The sequence below is a fragment of the Leptinotarsa decemlineata genome, unplaced genomic scaffold, assembly GCF_025532065.1.
Source record: "Leptinotarsa decemlineata unplaced genomic scaffold, Ldec_3_MD MMD2_tig00000882_RagTag_RagTag, whole genome shotgun sequence".
Taxonomy (NCBI): Eukaryota; Metazoa; Arthropoda; class Insecta; order Coleoptera; family Chrysomelidae; genus Leptinotarsa; species Leptinotarsa decemlineata.
Window position 1 is genome coordinate 6,849,899 of NW_027412556.1, and position 14,007 is coordinate 6,863,905.

The 14,007-nt window shown below is 32.5% G+C and overlaps 1 long non-coding RNA gene across 1 annotated transcript; it reads left to right on the forward strand.

Moving 5' to 3' along the window:
- Positions 1–7,145: 7,145 nt before the first annotated feature.
- LOC141482149 (uncharacterized) lies at positions 7,146–8,631 on the forward strand. The gene is made up of 2 exons (XR_012465371.1): positions 7,146–7,721; positions 7,775–8,631. It is a non-coding gene; the product is annotated as an uncharacterized lncRNA (long non-coding RNA).
- Positions 8,632–14,007: the final 5,376 nt, after the last annotated feature.

A 14,007-nucleotide genomic window follows, 5' to 3' on the forward strand; every position in this document is an offset into this window, starting at 1 on the left:
GAAGCATCAGGTAGTGTTCAAGATGCCAAACGATCTGGTCGACCAACAATTAGTGATGACAAAAAATTGACATACTTGGAGAAATGGTAGTGAACCCTACTTCTTCCACAGCCCAAGTTGCGTCTATCTGTGAAGTCAGTCAAAGGACAGTACATAGGGTGTTGGCTAAAAACAAATTTCATCCATACAAATTAAAAATGGTGCACCAACTTTCAGATGATGACCCCGACCGAAGACTAGAATTCTGTGAAACCGATAAAATGAACCAACAACCAGGCTACATACAGACAATTTGTTTTAGTGACGAAAGTACTTTCTTTCTCAATGGAAATGTTAACACTCAAAATGTGAGGTATTGGAGTGACACAAATCCTCACATCTTTCGTGAAAAACATACTCAATTTCCAGAAAAAGTAAATGTTTGGGCAGGTATTTTGGGAAACCACATAGTTGGGCCTCTTTTTCTCAATGCTAACTTAACCGGTGAATTGTATCTGGAGATGTTACAAACTGATATTGAGGCGTTAATTCTTGAAATTCTAGAAGATAATCCAGATGAATTCGACAACTTGGAAATAACGTTTCAACAAGATGGTGCTCCTGCACACTATTACGGTGCAGTAAGACGTTACCTAGATGAAGAATATCGTGGTAGATGGATTGGACGACGAGGTTCGATCGAATGGCCAGCTCGGTCACCGGATCTTACACCATTTCATTTTTTTCTATGGGGGTACTTGAAATCTAAGGTTTACGCTACAGCACCTGACAGTATTGCCATTCTGAAACAACGAATTGTTGAAGAATGTAGGGCAATTTCCGCTGACACACTGGGACGAGTACGACAAGAGTTTAGCAATAGGATGCATTACTGCCAGGAAGTAGATGGAGCACATTTTGAACACTTATTATAAGAACTGGTTCTTAAATCTTTATTAATTAAATGCGAAACTATAATTTTCGTATTTCTTCAATTTATCAATCAAAATCAGCCGAAACCCAAACAAAATTGGTATGACTGAATAGGTATTTTCAATACCTTCCAAACGAGTTGTCACTTGCCATAGGGTCCCATTTAAAATTTTTGGTCACAGTGGCCTTGTGACGTCATTTATGACTATTGCGTCACCTGTTATGACCAGTTAAGAAGCCTACATCCGTTTATTTCCACCCTCCGAATTTCATTATTAGAAGTATACCCGTTCAAAAGATACGAGGGGGGGAGGGGACTTTTGACTAGCACTGTATAAGACAGTAATGTAAATTTCCCGAAACACCTAATTTTTGTGAAATAATATAAGGTATCGCTAAGATGCGTACACACTCCTCTTCAAAATATCAAACAAAATAACCCCATATATGCCATCTATTGGATAGGTGATTTTATCAGGAATTCAACGATGATTTTTCAGGGTTGATTTCTAATTTACTGTGAAGAAGGACCTTGAAGTATAAGTGGACGACTTTTTAGATTAATTGATACAATCTCTCACAAAAACGTATACAACAATTATTTCTATTGTCAAGTTTCTAACAGAAAACAACTTTTGTCGCGTTGAATTATATCTGTCGGATTTTTGGCAAAGTTTCTCAGACAAAACACTTCAAAATACTTTCTAAAACTCACAGTCAAAAATGTTCCACTAAACAGTTTTATAAAAACGCGACACGTGTTTCGCCATACAATGGCTTCTTCGGGCGTATCTTTATCTACTATATTTTACAAATTTAATGCTTGGTATACCTAATTTTTCTTGAATCTATTGATTGCTTGACATTTTAGAAGATTGAATTTCAAACTCTTCTCTTCTAAATATAACATGTCATATTCATGACTGAACTCATGTACTTCTGCTAAAAGGTGGTTTGCAAATGTGAAATTGGTCTTTCTATTCACAAAATTACATCTAAGCTTTTAATTCTTTGGAAAATAATCTCCCTGTTTGGCCATTATACAGTTTTGGGCAAGAGCCACAACTCAGCTGATATACTCCTGATCTATCCGATACCGAAGTTTTGTCTTTATTGTTTTTAATAAATGCACTTACACTATTACTATTACTATTTCTATGAACGAACTTGCCTACTTGCTTTTCTGTAATGATTTCATTATTCACTAGTGATAAATGGATATCGTAATGCTTGAAGAAATACATGCATAATGAATATTTAATACAACAGTCCTGAACAAACTGTAACGTCTATTTGATAAAAAAAATTTGACGAGCTTCCGTGAAGTATCATATTTATTCTAATACTTGCTACTTTCTACACACATTCACATCAAATCGATATACCAAATTTGGAACATCCATTCGAACTAAAAATGAAAACACAGGAAAATAATATTTCATTTGTGTTAGGAATTGGAAAACAGTGAATTACTTAAAATTAAGTAGATTCTATGATATTTATTTGTAATCGTCATATACCTATATATTCTCTAATTATTCTCTAAGTATACCAAAATATTGGCAAGCCAATTAACAAAATATCATTAGGACCATTGCAAAGATCGTAACGGTTCTCAAAGAGTTTCGCGCCAAAATAGTTAACGCGTGTCAAACAATTGCAGATTTCGTAGGAATACTGAAACTTTAATGAAATGAATAAAAACACTTTTGTCTAATTACCTATATTTGATTTTATTTAAATGACCGTTTTCGGGTTTGACCCCATTACCAAGTATTACCTTACCTATAAATTTCGTCGCCGAAATCGGATGAAAAGTGCAATTTTCTATACTTCACTGAATTTGACTTCGATACTAAATTTTCCCATTTTCATGATGTTTTTCTTCAAGCTTTTGATATATCCTTTCCTAAACAGTTTCAAAAAATTAAACAAAATCAAAATTCAAGTAGACACAAACCATGGATTACTAAGGATATCGTTGAAGAAGGTATATTACTCAGAGATATTTATAATTTGAACAAAAGCCAAACCAATGTACATTTATTGGGTCAATATAAGCAACTCTTAAAAAATCATAGACAAAAAATTGTGCTCTCAAAAAGTCAATACTTTAATAATCAATTCCTCAAGGCTCAACATAAATCTGAAGCTGCCTGGTCTATCATCAGGAAAAATACTATTATAAACGATTCATCTAAGACATTGGCGATGGTGTACTTGTTGACGATGGTCCCGGTATATCTCAAGCATTTAGTAGTTATTTTGTCGATTCAGTGGAGTCATAAGTAAAAAATACTGCACCTGGTGGCATTGAAAATCGTTGTATAAAAACTGAGAGTCTTTTCCTCTATCCAATAGATGAAACTGAACTCGTGGAAATAATTAAATTCGCATGTTCGAAAAATTCCAGTGGGGTTGATGAATTGCCAGGCAATGTTTTAATGAAGGCTGCTTTGAAAATAATGGAACCTCTGATTTATCTAATCAATTTATCTTTCTCTGAAGGTATTTTTCCTTCCCGACTTAAGCAAGCAATGGTCGTCCCAGTCTATAAAAAAAGCGATAAGCATATAATATCGAACTACAGAGGTATTGCTTTACTATCTCCATTTTCGAAAATATTTGAAGAATCATATCAAAACTTGGGTCCTTTTTAAATAAATACAATATCGTATCTGACAACCAATATGGGTTTCAAGTGGGCTTGTCAACCCAGGATGCCATCCTTTCTTTACATCATCATGTATTATCAAACTTCGACAACGATGAAAAATCACTTAGTGTTCTTTTCGACTTGACACGAGCGTTTGATATCAGTCATCATGGTCTTCTTCTTGATGAACTGTTTGGCATGGGCGTTCGTGGTCTAAGTCTGAAATGGATTGAAACCTATTCAGCTGGTCGTACACAGGTTGTTAAAGTTAGGCTTCAGACTGGGTCATTTTTCTCTGAATTTCGCGCCGTTGTTACAGGTGTGCCCCAAGGTAGTGTTTCGGGGCCTACACTATTTATTTTATTTGTTAATGACCTTTCAAAAATTAATCATCCACAGTGCTCTATACAATTTGCTGATGACCCATTTTTTACTGTCAGTGGTTCGGAATGTGAAACATTGTCAGTAAGAGCAAATGATGCTGTATTCAACATGCAAAATTATTGTTCTAAGAATGGCTTGATTCTAAATAATCTTAAAACCAACACCATTTTCTTTACAATTCAGGAAACTGATTGTAGTGTATTGGTTAGGTCTGAGATTAAAAATATTGAACAGGTAAACTATAAAAAAATTTTAGGAGTTTTTATTGATTCCCAACTCAATTGGAATCATCATGTTGATTTCATACTGAAGAAATTAGCGACACATTGTTTCGTTATATGGAATCTGCGTAATTTTGTGTCTATTGAAATTCTTAAAAGTTACTATTATGTATATATTTACTCTGCCCTCAATTACTGTATTATTTGTTTTGGCAACTGCAATAGAATCAGTATCTTATTAATTTTCCAGAAAAAAAATATTAGAACAATTTGTTTTAAAAAAAACTCGATTCCTGTAAACCACTATTTGCAAAGTTGAATATATTAACTGTTACTTGCATGTATATTTTTAATTGCGTAATCTACGTTAAATCAAATTGCTCCAAGTTTTAGAACAGAGATGATACTTGTCTTCTTTCGGGCTTCACCCTGAGAAAAAACTATAACATTTTAATTCCTAGTCATAAGTTAGCCAAGGTGACTAATGGACCTCATATCATGTCAAAAAAACTGTACAACAAGCTCCCAATATCCATTAAAAAATAACTAGTGTAAAGCTCTCTAAACAAAAAGTTCGGAAAGTATTTTGTGAAAAGGTATTTTATTCGCTTGATGAATTTTTTCAGTCTGATTTGGAATTTTAAATTTTTGTACCCCTTTTATGGTCTGAATGTTATGTAATATATCATATAATTATGTTGTTTTATGATTGTGACCTCATTGTAATTGTACTGAATTATGTGACTTTTTCCATGCCGTCCCTAGGTCTACGGAAATAAAGATTTTTGATTTGATTTGAAGTATTGAAAATATACTTAATAATGCGGGGTCAAACCCGAAACTGGTCGTATACATAAAATCAACTAGTGGTACTTAGACAAAAGTGTTTTTATTCATTTCATTAAAGTGATCATGAATTACCACAAAATAAACAAGTAATCAATCATACATAATACAGAAACTATATGAAACATAAATAGTCAATAGTAACGGCATCTTTTTCTTTTCCTAATATATTTTTTCCGGTAAACTAACACATAGTTTACCTCTGAAAAACTGGATTTGCTAGGATTTTAAAAACACTTGATACCCTCACGATGAAATCAAATGATACACTGAAATGGATCGCGTTCCTGGTCAGCCCTTCGATGTGGCAGCATTGTAGGGCTGACCAAGATGCTCTTCATATAGCGATTTGTATAACTATGGGCTGACCAACAGCAAGGGGCTGACAAAGGTTTAAAGGATATGTAAAATTTTTATTTTCAGAAAAAATCTACCCCTCTGATGGGCCTATTAATAAAATCATACCACTGAAGAGTATTCCGAAAAGTATATACCTAAATATATTCGGGAAGTGCTGGGTGGACCAACGCCCCGTTCATATACCGGGCTCACCAATATGCAATGAACAAATATATATATATATATATATATATATATATATATATATATATATATATATATATATATCAGCACCGCGCTGATGAGGCCAATAGTCAGAAACACGTGTCCGCGATTTACCCCTCATTTTTTGAGTGTTGTGTCCACGAATTATTTCATTCTTGATTTGTATCATACACACTCAATAAAATCTATATCTGTATATATATATATATATATATATTTGTTCATTGCATATTGGTGAGCCCGGTATATGAACGGGGCGTTGGTCCACCCAGCACTTCCCGAATATATTTAGGTATATACTTTTCGGAATACTCTTCAGTGGTATGATTTTATCAATAGGCCCATCAGAGGGGTAGATTTTTTCTGAAAATAAAAATTTTACATATCCTTTGAACCTTTGTCAGCCCCATGCTGTTGGTCAGCCCATAGTTATACAAATCGCTATATGAAGAGCATCTTGGTCAGCCCTACAATGCTGCCACATCGAAGGGCTGACCAGGAACGCGATCCATTTCAGTGTATCATTGGATTTCATCGTGAGGGTATCAAGTGTTTTTAAAATCCTGGCAAATTCAGTTTTTCAGAAGTAAACTATGTGTTAGTTTACCGGAAAAAATATATTAGGAAAAGAAAAAGATGCCGTTACTATTGACTATTTATGTTTCATATAGTTTCTGTATTATGTATGATTGATTACTTGTTTATTTTGTGGTAATTCATGATCACTTTAATGAAATGAATAAAAACACTTTTGTCTAAGTACCACTAGTTGATTTTATGTATACGACCAATTTCGGGTTTGACCCCGCATTATTAAGTTTTTTTTCAATACTTCAAATTAAATCAAAAATCTTTATTTCCGTAGACCTAGGGACGGCATGGAAAAAGTCACATAACTCAGTACAATTACAATGAGGTCACAATCATAAAACAACATAATTATATGATATATTACATAACATTCAGACCATAAAAGGGGTACAAAAATTAAAATTTAAAATTCCAAATCAGACTGAAAAAACTCATCAAGCGAATAAAATACCTTTTCACATAATACTTTCCGAACTTTTTGTTTAGAGAGCTTTACACTAGTTATTTTATAATGGATATTGGGAGCTTGTTGTACAGGTTTTTTGACATTATATGAGGTCCATTAGTCACCTTGGCTAACTTATGACTAGGAATTAAAATGTATAGTTTTTTCTCAGGGTGAAGCCCGAAAGAAGACATGTATCATCTCTGTTCTAAAACTTGGAGCAATTTGATTTAACGTAGATTACGCAATTAAAAATATACATGCAAGTAACAGTTAATATATTCAACTTTGCAAATAGTGGTTTACAGGAATTGAGTTTTTTTTCCATATAACGAAACAATGTGTCGCTAATTTCTTCAGTATGAAATCAACATGATGATTCCAATTGAGTTGTGAATCAATAAAAACTCCTAAAAATTTTTTATAGTTTACCTGTTCAATATTTTTAATCTCAGACCTAACCAATACATTACAATCAGTTTCCTGAATTGTAAAGAAAATGGTGTTGGTTTTAAGATTATTTAGAATCAAGCCATTCTTAGAACAATAATTTTGCATGTTGAATATAGCATCATTTGCTCTTACTGACAATGTTTCACATTCCGAACCACTGACAGTAAAAGATGTGTCATCAGCAAATTGTATAGAGCACTGTGAATGATTAATTTTTGAAAGGTCATTAACAAATAAAATAAATAGTGTAGGCCCCAAAACACTACCCTGGGGCACACCTGTAACAACGTTTCGAAATTCAGAGAAAAATGACCCAGTCTGAAGCCTAACTTTAACAACCTGTGTACGACCAGTTGAATAGGTTTCAATCCATTTCAGACTTGGACCACGAACGCCCATGCCAAACAGTTCATCAAGAAGAAGACCATGATGACTGATACAAAACGCTCGTGTCAAGTCGAAAAGAACACTTAGTGATTTTTCATCGTTGTAGAAGTTTGATAATACATGATTATGTAGAGAAAGGATGGCATCCTGGGTTGACAAGACCACTTGAAACCCATATTGGTTGTCAGATACGATATTGTATTTATTTAAAAAGGACACAAGTTTTGATATGATTCTTCAAATATTTTCGAAAATGGAGATAGTAAAGCTATACCTCTGTAGTTCGACATTACATGCTTATCGCTTTTTTTATAGACTGGGACGACCATTGCTTGCTTAAGTCGGGAAGGAAAAATACCTTCAGAGAAAGATAAATTGATTAGATAAATCAGAGGTTCCATTATTTTCAAAGCAGCCTTCATTAAAACATTGCCTGGCAATTCATCAACCCCACTGGAATTTTTCGAACATGCGAATTTAATTATTTCCATGAGTTCAGTTTCATCTATTGGATAGAGAAAAATACTCTCAGTTTTTACACAACGATTTTCAATGCCACCAGGTGCAGTATTTTTTACTAATGACTCCACTGAATCGACAAAATAACTACTAAATGCTTGAGATATACCGGGACCATCGTCAACAAGTACACCATCGCCAATGTCATAGATGAATCGTTTATAATAGTATTTTTCCTGATTATAGACCAGCCAGCTTCAGATTTATGTTGAGCCTTGAGGAATTGATTATTAAAGTATTGACTTTTTGAGAGCACAATTTTTTGTCTATGATTTTTTAAGAGTTGCTTATATTGACCCAATAAATGTACATTGGTTTGGCTCTTGTTCAAATTATAAATATCTCTGAGTAATATACCTTCTTCAACGATATCCTTAGTAATCCATGGTTTGTGTCTACTTGAATTTTGATTTTGTTCAATTTTTTGAAACTGTTTAGGAAAGGATATATCAAAAGCTTGAAGAAAAACATCATGAAAATGGGAAAATTTAGTATCGAAGTCAAATTCAGTGAAGTATAGAAAATTGCACTTTTCATCCGATAATAAATTTATGAAATGGAGGATATTATGATCATCAAAATTTCTCTTCAAAAAATAATGGTATATATCAGCGGCGACGAAATTTATAGGTAAGGTAATACTTGGTAATGGGGTCAAACCCGAAAACGGTCATATAAATAAAATCAAATATAGGTAATTAGAAAAAGTGTTTTTATTCATTTCATTAAAGTTTCAGTATTCCTACGAAATCTGCAATTGTTTGACACGCGTTAACTATTTTGGCGCGAAACTCTTCGAGAACCGTTACGATCTTTGCAATGGTCCTATGCTATTTTGTTAATTGGCTTGCCAATATTTTGGTATACTTAGAGAATATATAGGTATATGACGATTACAAATAAATATCATAGAATCTACTTAATTTTAAATAATTCACTGTTTTCCAGTTCCTAACTCAAATTAAATATTATTTTAATGTGTTTTCATTTTTAGTTCGAATGGATGTTCCAAATTTGGTATATCGATTTGATGTGAATGTGTGTAGAAAGTAGCAAATATTAGAATAAATATGATACTTCACGGAAGCTCATCAATTTTTTTTATCAAATAGACGTTACAGTTTGTTCAGGACTGTTGTATTAAATATTCATTATGCATGTATTTCTTCAAGCATTACGATATCCATTTATCACTAGTGAATGATGAAATCATTACAGAAAAGCAAGTAGGCAAGTTCGTTGAATATGTCAATTCCATCCACCCGTCAATAAAATTTACCACTGAGAGGAAGGTAAATAATTCATTAAATTACCTTGACTCAACCATTACAAAAAATAACAATGAACATGAATTTGCAATTTTCCACAAACCATCTTACACGGACATTATCATACATAATTCCTCTACGCACTCTTACCAGCATAAAGTTGCTGCATTCAATAATATTCTTCATAGACTATTGAATAATTTCCAGAGAGAGCTGAGTTTGATCAAACAAATCAAACAAAAACTACAAAAGCAAGCCATGGACCATATCTACCCAAATTCAAGATGCGATAACGTCATTTATGAGACATTGTCATTTTTGGCTGAACCAACCAATAATATTTTTTTGAAGAAAGACTGCGTAAACTTAGCTCACAGAAATAGTAATAGTCCGAATAATAGTGTAAGTGCATTTATTAAAAACAATAAAGACAAAACTTCGGTATCGGATAGATCAGGAGTATATCAGCTGAGTTGTGGCTCTTGCCCAAAACTGTATAATGGCCAAACAGGGAGATTATTTTCCAAAGAATTAAAAGCTTAGATGTAATTTTGTGAATAGAAAGACCAATTTCACATTTGCAAACCATCTTTTAGCAGAAGTACATGAGTTCAGTCATGAATATGACATGTTATATTTAGAAGAGAAGAGTTTGAAATTCAATCTTCTAAAATGTCAAGCAATCAATAGATTCAAGAATTCGGGTAACTAACTAAATGATCAATTAGAATTGAATAACCGTTACTGAATATTTTTCAAATGTGGGGACTGGGACATAAGCTCAGGTCATTTAATCTATTACAAACTCAAGTACTTGAAATGTAGGTACTTTAAATTTTAAAATTAGGTATACCAAGCATTAAATTTGTAAAATATAGTAGATAAAGATACGCCCAAAGAAGCCATTGTATGGTGAAACACTTGTCGCGTTTTTATAATACTGTTTAGTGGAACATTTTTGGCTGTGAGTTTTAGAAAGTATTTTGAAGTATTTTGTGTGAGAAACTTTGCCAAAAATCCGACAGATATAATTCAACGCGACAAAAGTTGTTTTCTGTTAGGAACTTGACAATAGAAATAATTGTATACGTTTTTGTGAGAGATTGTATCAATTAATCTAAAAAGTCGTTCACTTATACTTCAAGGTCCTTCTTCACAGTAAATTAGAAATCAACCCTGAAAAATCATCGTTGAATTCCTGATAAAATCACTTATCCAATAGATGGCATATATGGGGTTATTTTGTTTGATATTTTGAAGAGGAGTGTGTACGCATCTTAGCGATACCTTATATTATTTCACAAAAATTAGGTGTTTCGGGAAATTTACATTACTGTCTTATTTATAGAGATATTGAACGTGGCTCCTTTTGAAAAAAATTCCCTATATGCAATCAATTATTTATATTTTGAGCTGTTTTGGAATCATCCGTATCTCTGAGTATAGGTTGGAAATGAGTCAAATCACTTTTCAGTATCGTCCTTCCATTTTTTATTTTTATCATTCATTTTTGGATCCATTTTCAACCCGTTTGATATCTTGATAGAGTTTTTCAACACACTGATCTCATTTCAGATCATCAGACACGCACAATTTTGATAACAATAAAACATTCTCAAAAACAAACTTGGTCTAAGGAGCAAAACGAAATATAGTCAAAAAGTTTTTCGCTCCATAAAAAAAAAGAAGTGCTAGAATTGAATTAGTTCTTGTTTGTATCTCAAATATAAGGAAAAGAAATATTCATCATTATTAAAAAATAGAAACTGGGCTGCAATCAAAGAATACGTTTACTGTTGTTATAGAAAGAAGAAATAATATTAATAATTTTCATTTGATATTTTTTTATCCATGTTGTAGTTTCATTTCATTAGAAATTATGTTATTTTTTCATACTACGTGTTTATTAGTTTACCGAACAATTTTTGTCAGCAGTTCTCAAATTGAAGAATAATACTCCATTCAAATAAATGTTTATTCAACCTGATCAAATTTTTTCTGTGCTGAAATATTCCAAGTCTTTTTTATTTTGATTGAAATGTCTGCTGCAGCTTATATAATCGATGATGATATGACGTATTCATCGTCATGAACAGTCAACATATTAAAAAAACATTGATTTAATCTCCACTTCATTATGTTCAACCTGAACAACATCCATACCTCCAAAAACTGAAAGGGAGTTTTCGAAAAAACTATTGCTAAGAAAAAGAGAATTGAAACTTATTACTAATATCTGTTTCACAAATTATATCTTACCTTATGCTACTCACTCAGAATTTCGTTTCGTCATAGAAAACATACTTAGTGCGATTTTTACCTAATTTTTGAACTAAATTATATATCGGAAATCCGTAGTGCTGCTGCGGATTTTTATATAGAATTTATTGAAACTATAGACATTCTGGATATTCACTATTCATTTCTCAATAAATTCATTACCAGATCATTCTTCACATTTTAGATTTTTCGTTTGTGAAAAAAATGTCATTTTTCATCTACTCATTTCTACTCAGTCACACTTCGATTATTTTTGTGCAGTCAGGTTTTCAAATCTACAATTTCAAAGTCAAATCCGAAGTTTCCTGCTTAATGTCTAAAATTGATTTACACAACGCGATTTCTGTTGAGGCGTCCATGCCAAATAATTAGAATTTGAAAATCTACATTTGAAAATACAAACAGGAAACGGTTTAAAATATGTCTGTCGCACCCCTACGAACGACAACCCTCAGAAGTATAAACTTGTACTAGCTATAGATTAACGAGGTCTTACATTTTAACGTATGATTCCGAACACTATATTGATATTTTCAACTTATAACATATTCAAATTTTTGTATCTAAGATAGTGCAGAGGTTAAAATTGCTTCGACAAGCTAAATGGAATAACGCACTGTTAGTAATTATATTATTATTATCCTAACTAGAACGGAAACAGTACATTTCCATACTCGACACCGTTATCCGAAAAAGCTGATTTCGGGTAAGTAGTCGAATGTGGGAAAGTATGAGTTCAGATCAAGCATTTTTCTACAAGTGAATATGTTACGAAGCTCTGATAAAACTTTTATAAGCGAAACAATTCCTGATCTAAATTGCTTGTATAGATATAGGGTGACGCACGCACACGAACGCTTGTACAAAAAACATACAAAACAGGAACTTTTTTATAAAATTCTACATCTCTCAAAAAATTTTCCATTTCTATTATCGAATTTCTGCACCACGGCAATCTAGTTATAGAATCATGAAATGCAAGTGCAGCGTTGCCCGATTGTGGGCTGACCAACATGCTATCCATTGAAAGTGTTCGTATAAACCTGGGCTCACAAAGACACTATTCACATCAGGTGTATACAATTACACAGCCACGCCTCCTGGCGAAGTTTTGTGAAAGTAGGTGGTGTATCAGCTATATGTATATGGTGTAATGGTCGGCCCAACCAAAAATTTGCTAAACGTCATTTCACATGATAACATGTCCAAAAAACACTATATACAGTGGGAAACGTTGGTGAGCCCGAAACCGGGACGACCGACGTTTCCGAGGGCTGACCAGAGTTCACATCGTATATTCTACGGGCTGACAAATGACCGTTTACATATATATATATATATATATATAATATATTATATATATATATATATATATATATATATATATATATATATATATATATATATTTATATATATATAATAACAGTAATTACTCGTATTTCTTAAAAAAATTCTAGAAAATTTTAATAAATGGTATTACTTCCGGTATTACTATGAATATAGGAAAACTATAAACATTTCATTTATATTCATATTGAACATTATAATTGTTATTATTCCGATTTATTAAAAATATTAAGATTGTTCATTGCGCAGGTCCCACTCGTCTGGAATTGAAAGGAATATTTACAATTATTTCATTATTGTGAATAGAACAATATCGTATTGAAAATGCTAATTTTATTCGGAACAGAATTTTCAATGTAGCCTTCAGCCACTGGATTGGATTTCCAGCCACCACGGGGTGGGGCAAAATTTCGGCCGTAGATTTACATATTTTTTACTAATTTCGTAGTAATTGCCTGTAATTGTGAATGTTCGTTGTGCTTTTGTTTGAGTTTATACCACATCAACAATTAAAATTATATTCGTATATTTGATATTTTTACATTTTAGGTTATGTGGTGCACCAGAAACGGTGCAGGTGTTTGATCCATCTGTTAACCAACAACTATCTGCTCTCAATATTTCCTTCTCTCGAACATCAGTAATAAGTCCTATGGCGTGATGTAACTAATGAATTTTAATAAGTCTGAAATCAGAATTAATCTTGCTTTGAATTATATTTTTATCATGGCTTCAATATAGCAAACAGCTCCTAAGCAAGTATTTCTAAGAATGGATATTTAGCAACCCACGCTTTTTACAACAAAATTAATTTTTTCAATAGATTCATTCTGATTTCAGAGTTATTGAAAGTCATTAGTTTCATCAAGCCATAGTTGAACAAAATCGTAAATTAGTTTCGAATTATTCTTTATTTTTTAGTTTGTGTTACTATTGAAGCGTATTTCTTTTCAGTTTTCAAAACTATTATTTATTTTCCACTTTTTAGTTTGGCTTGCTATTTCAAACCCAATTGTTTTAATAAAAAATATATAGACATGCGCAGACAGTGTGGTTGTCTCACTTGCTCTCACACAGACACTGTGAGGAAATTATCTAATCGTGGCGATCCTGATCAGGATATTGAGATAAAA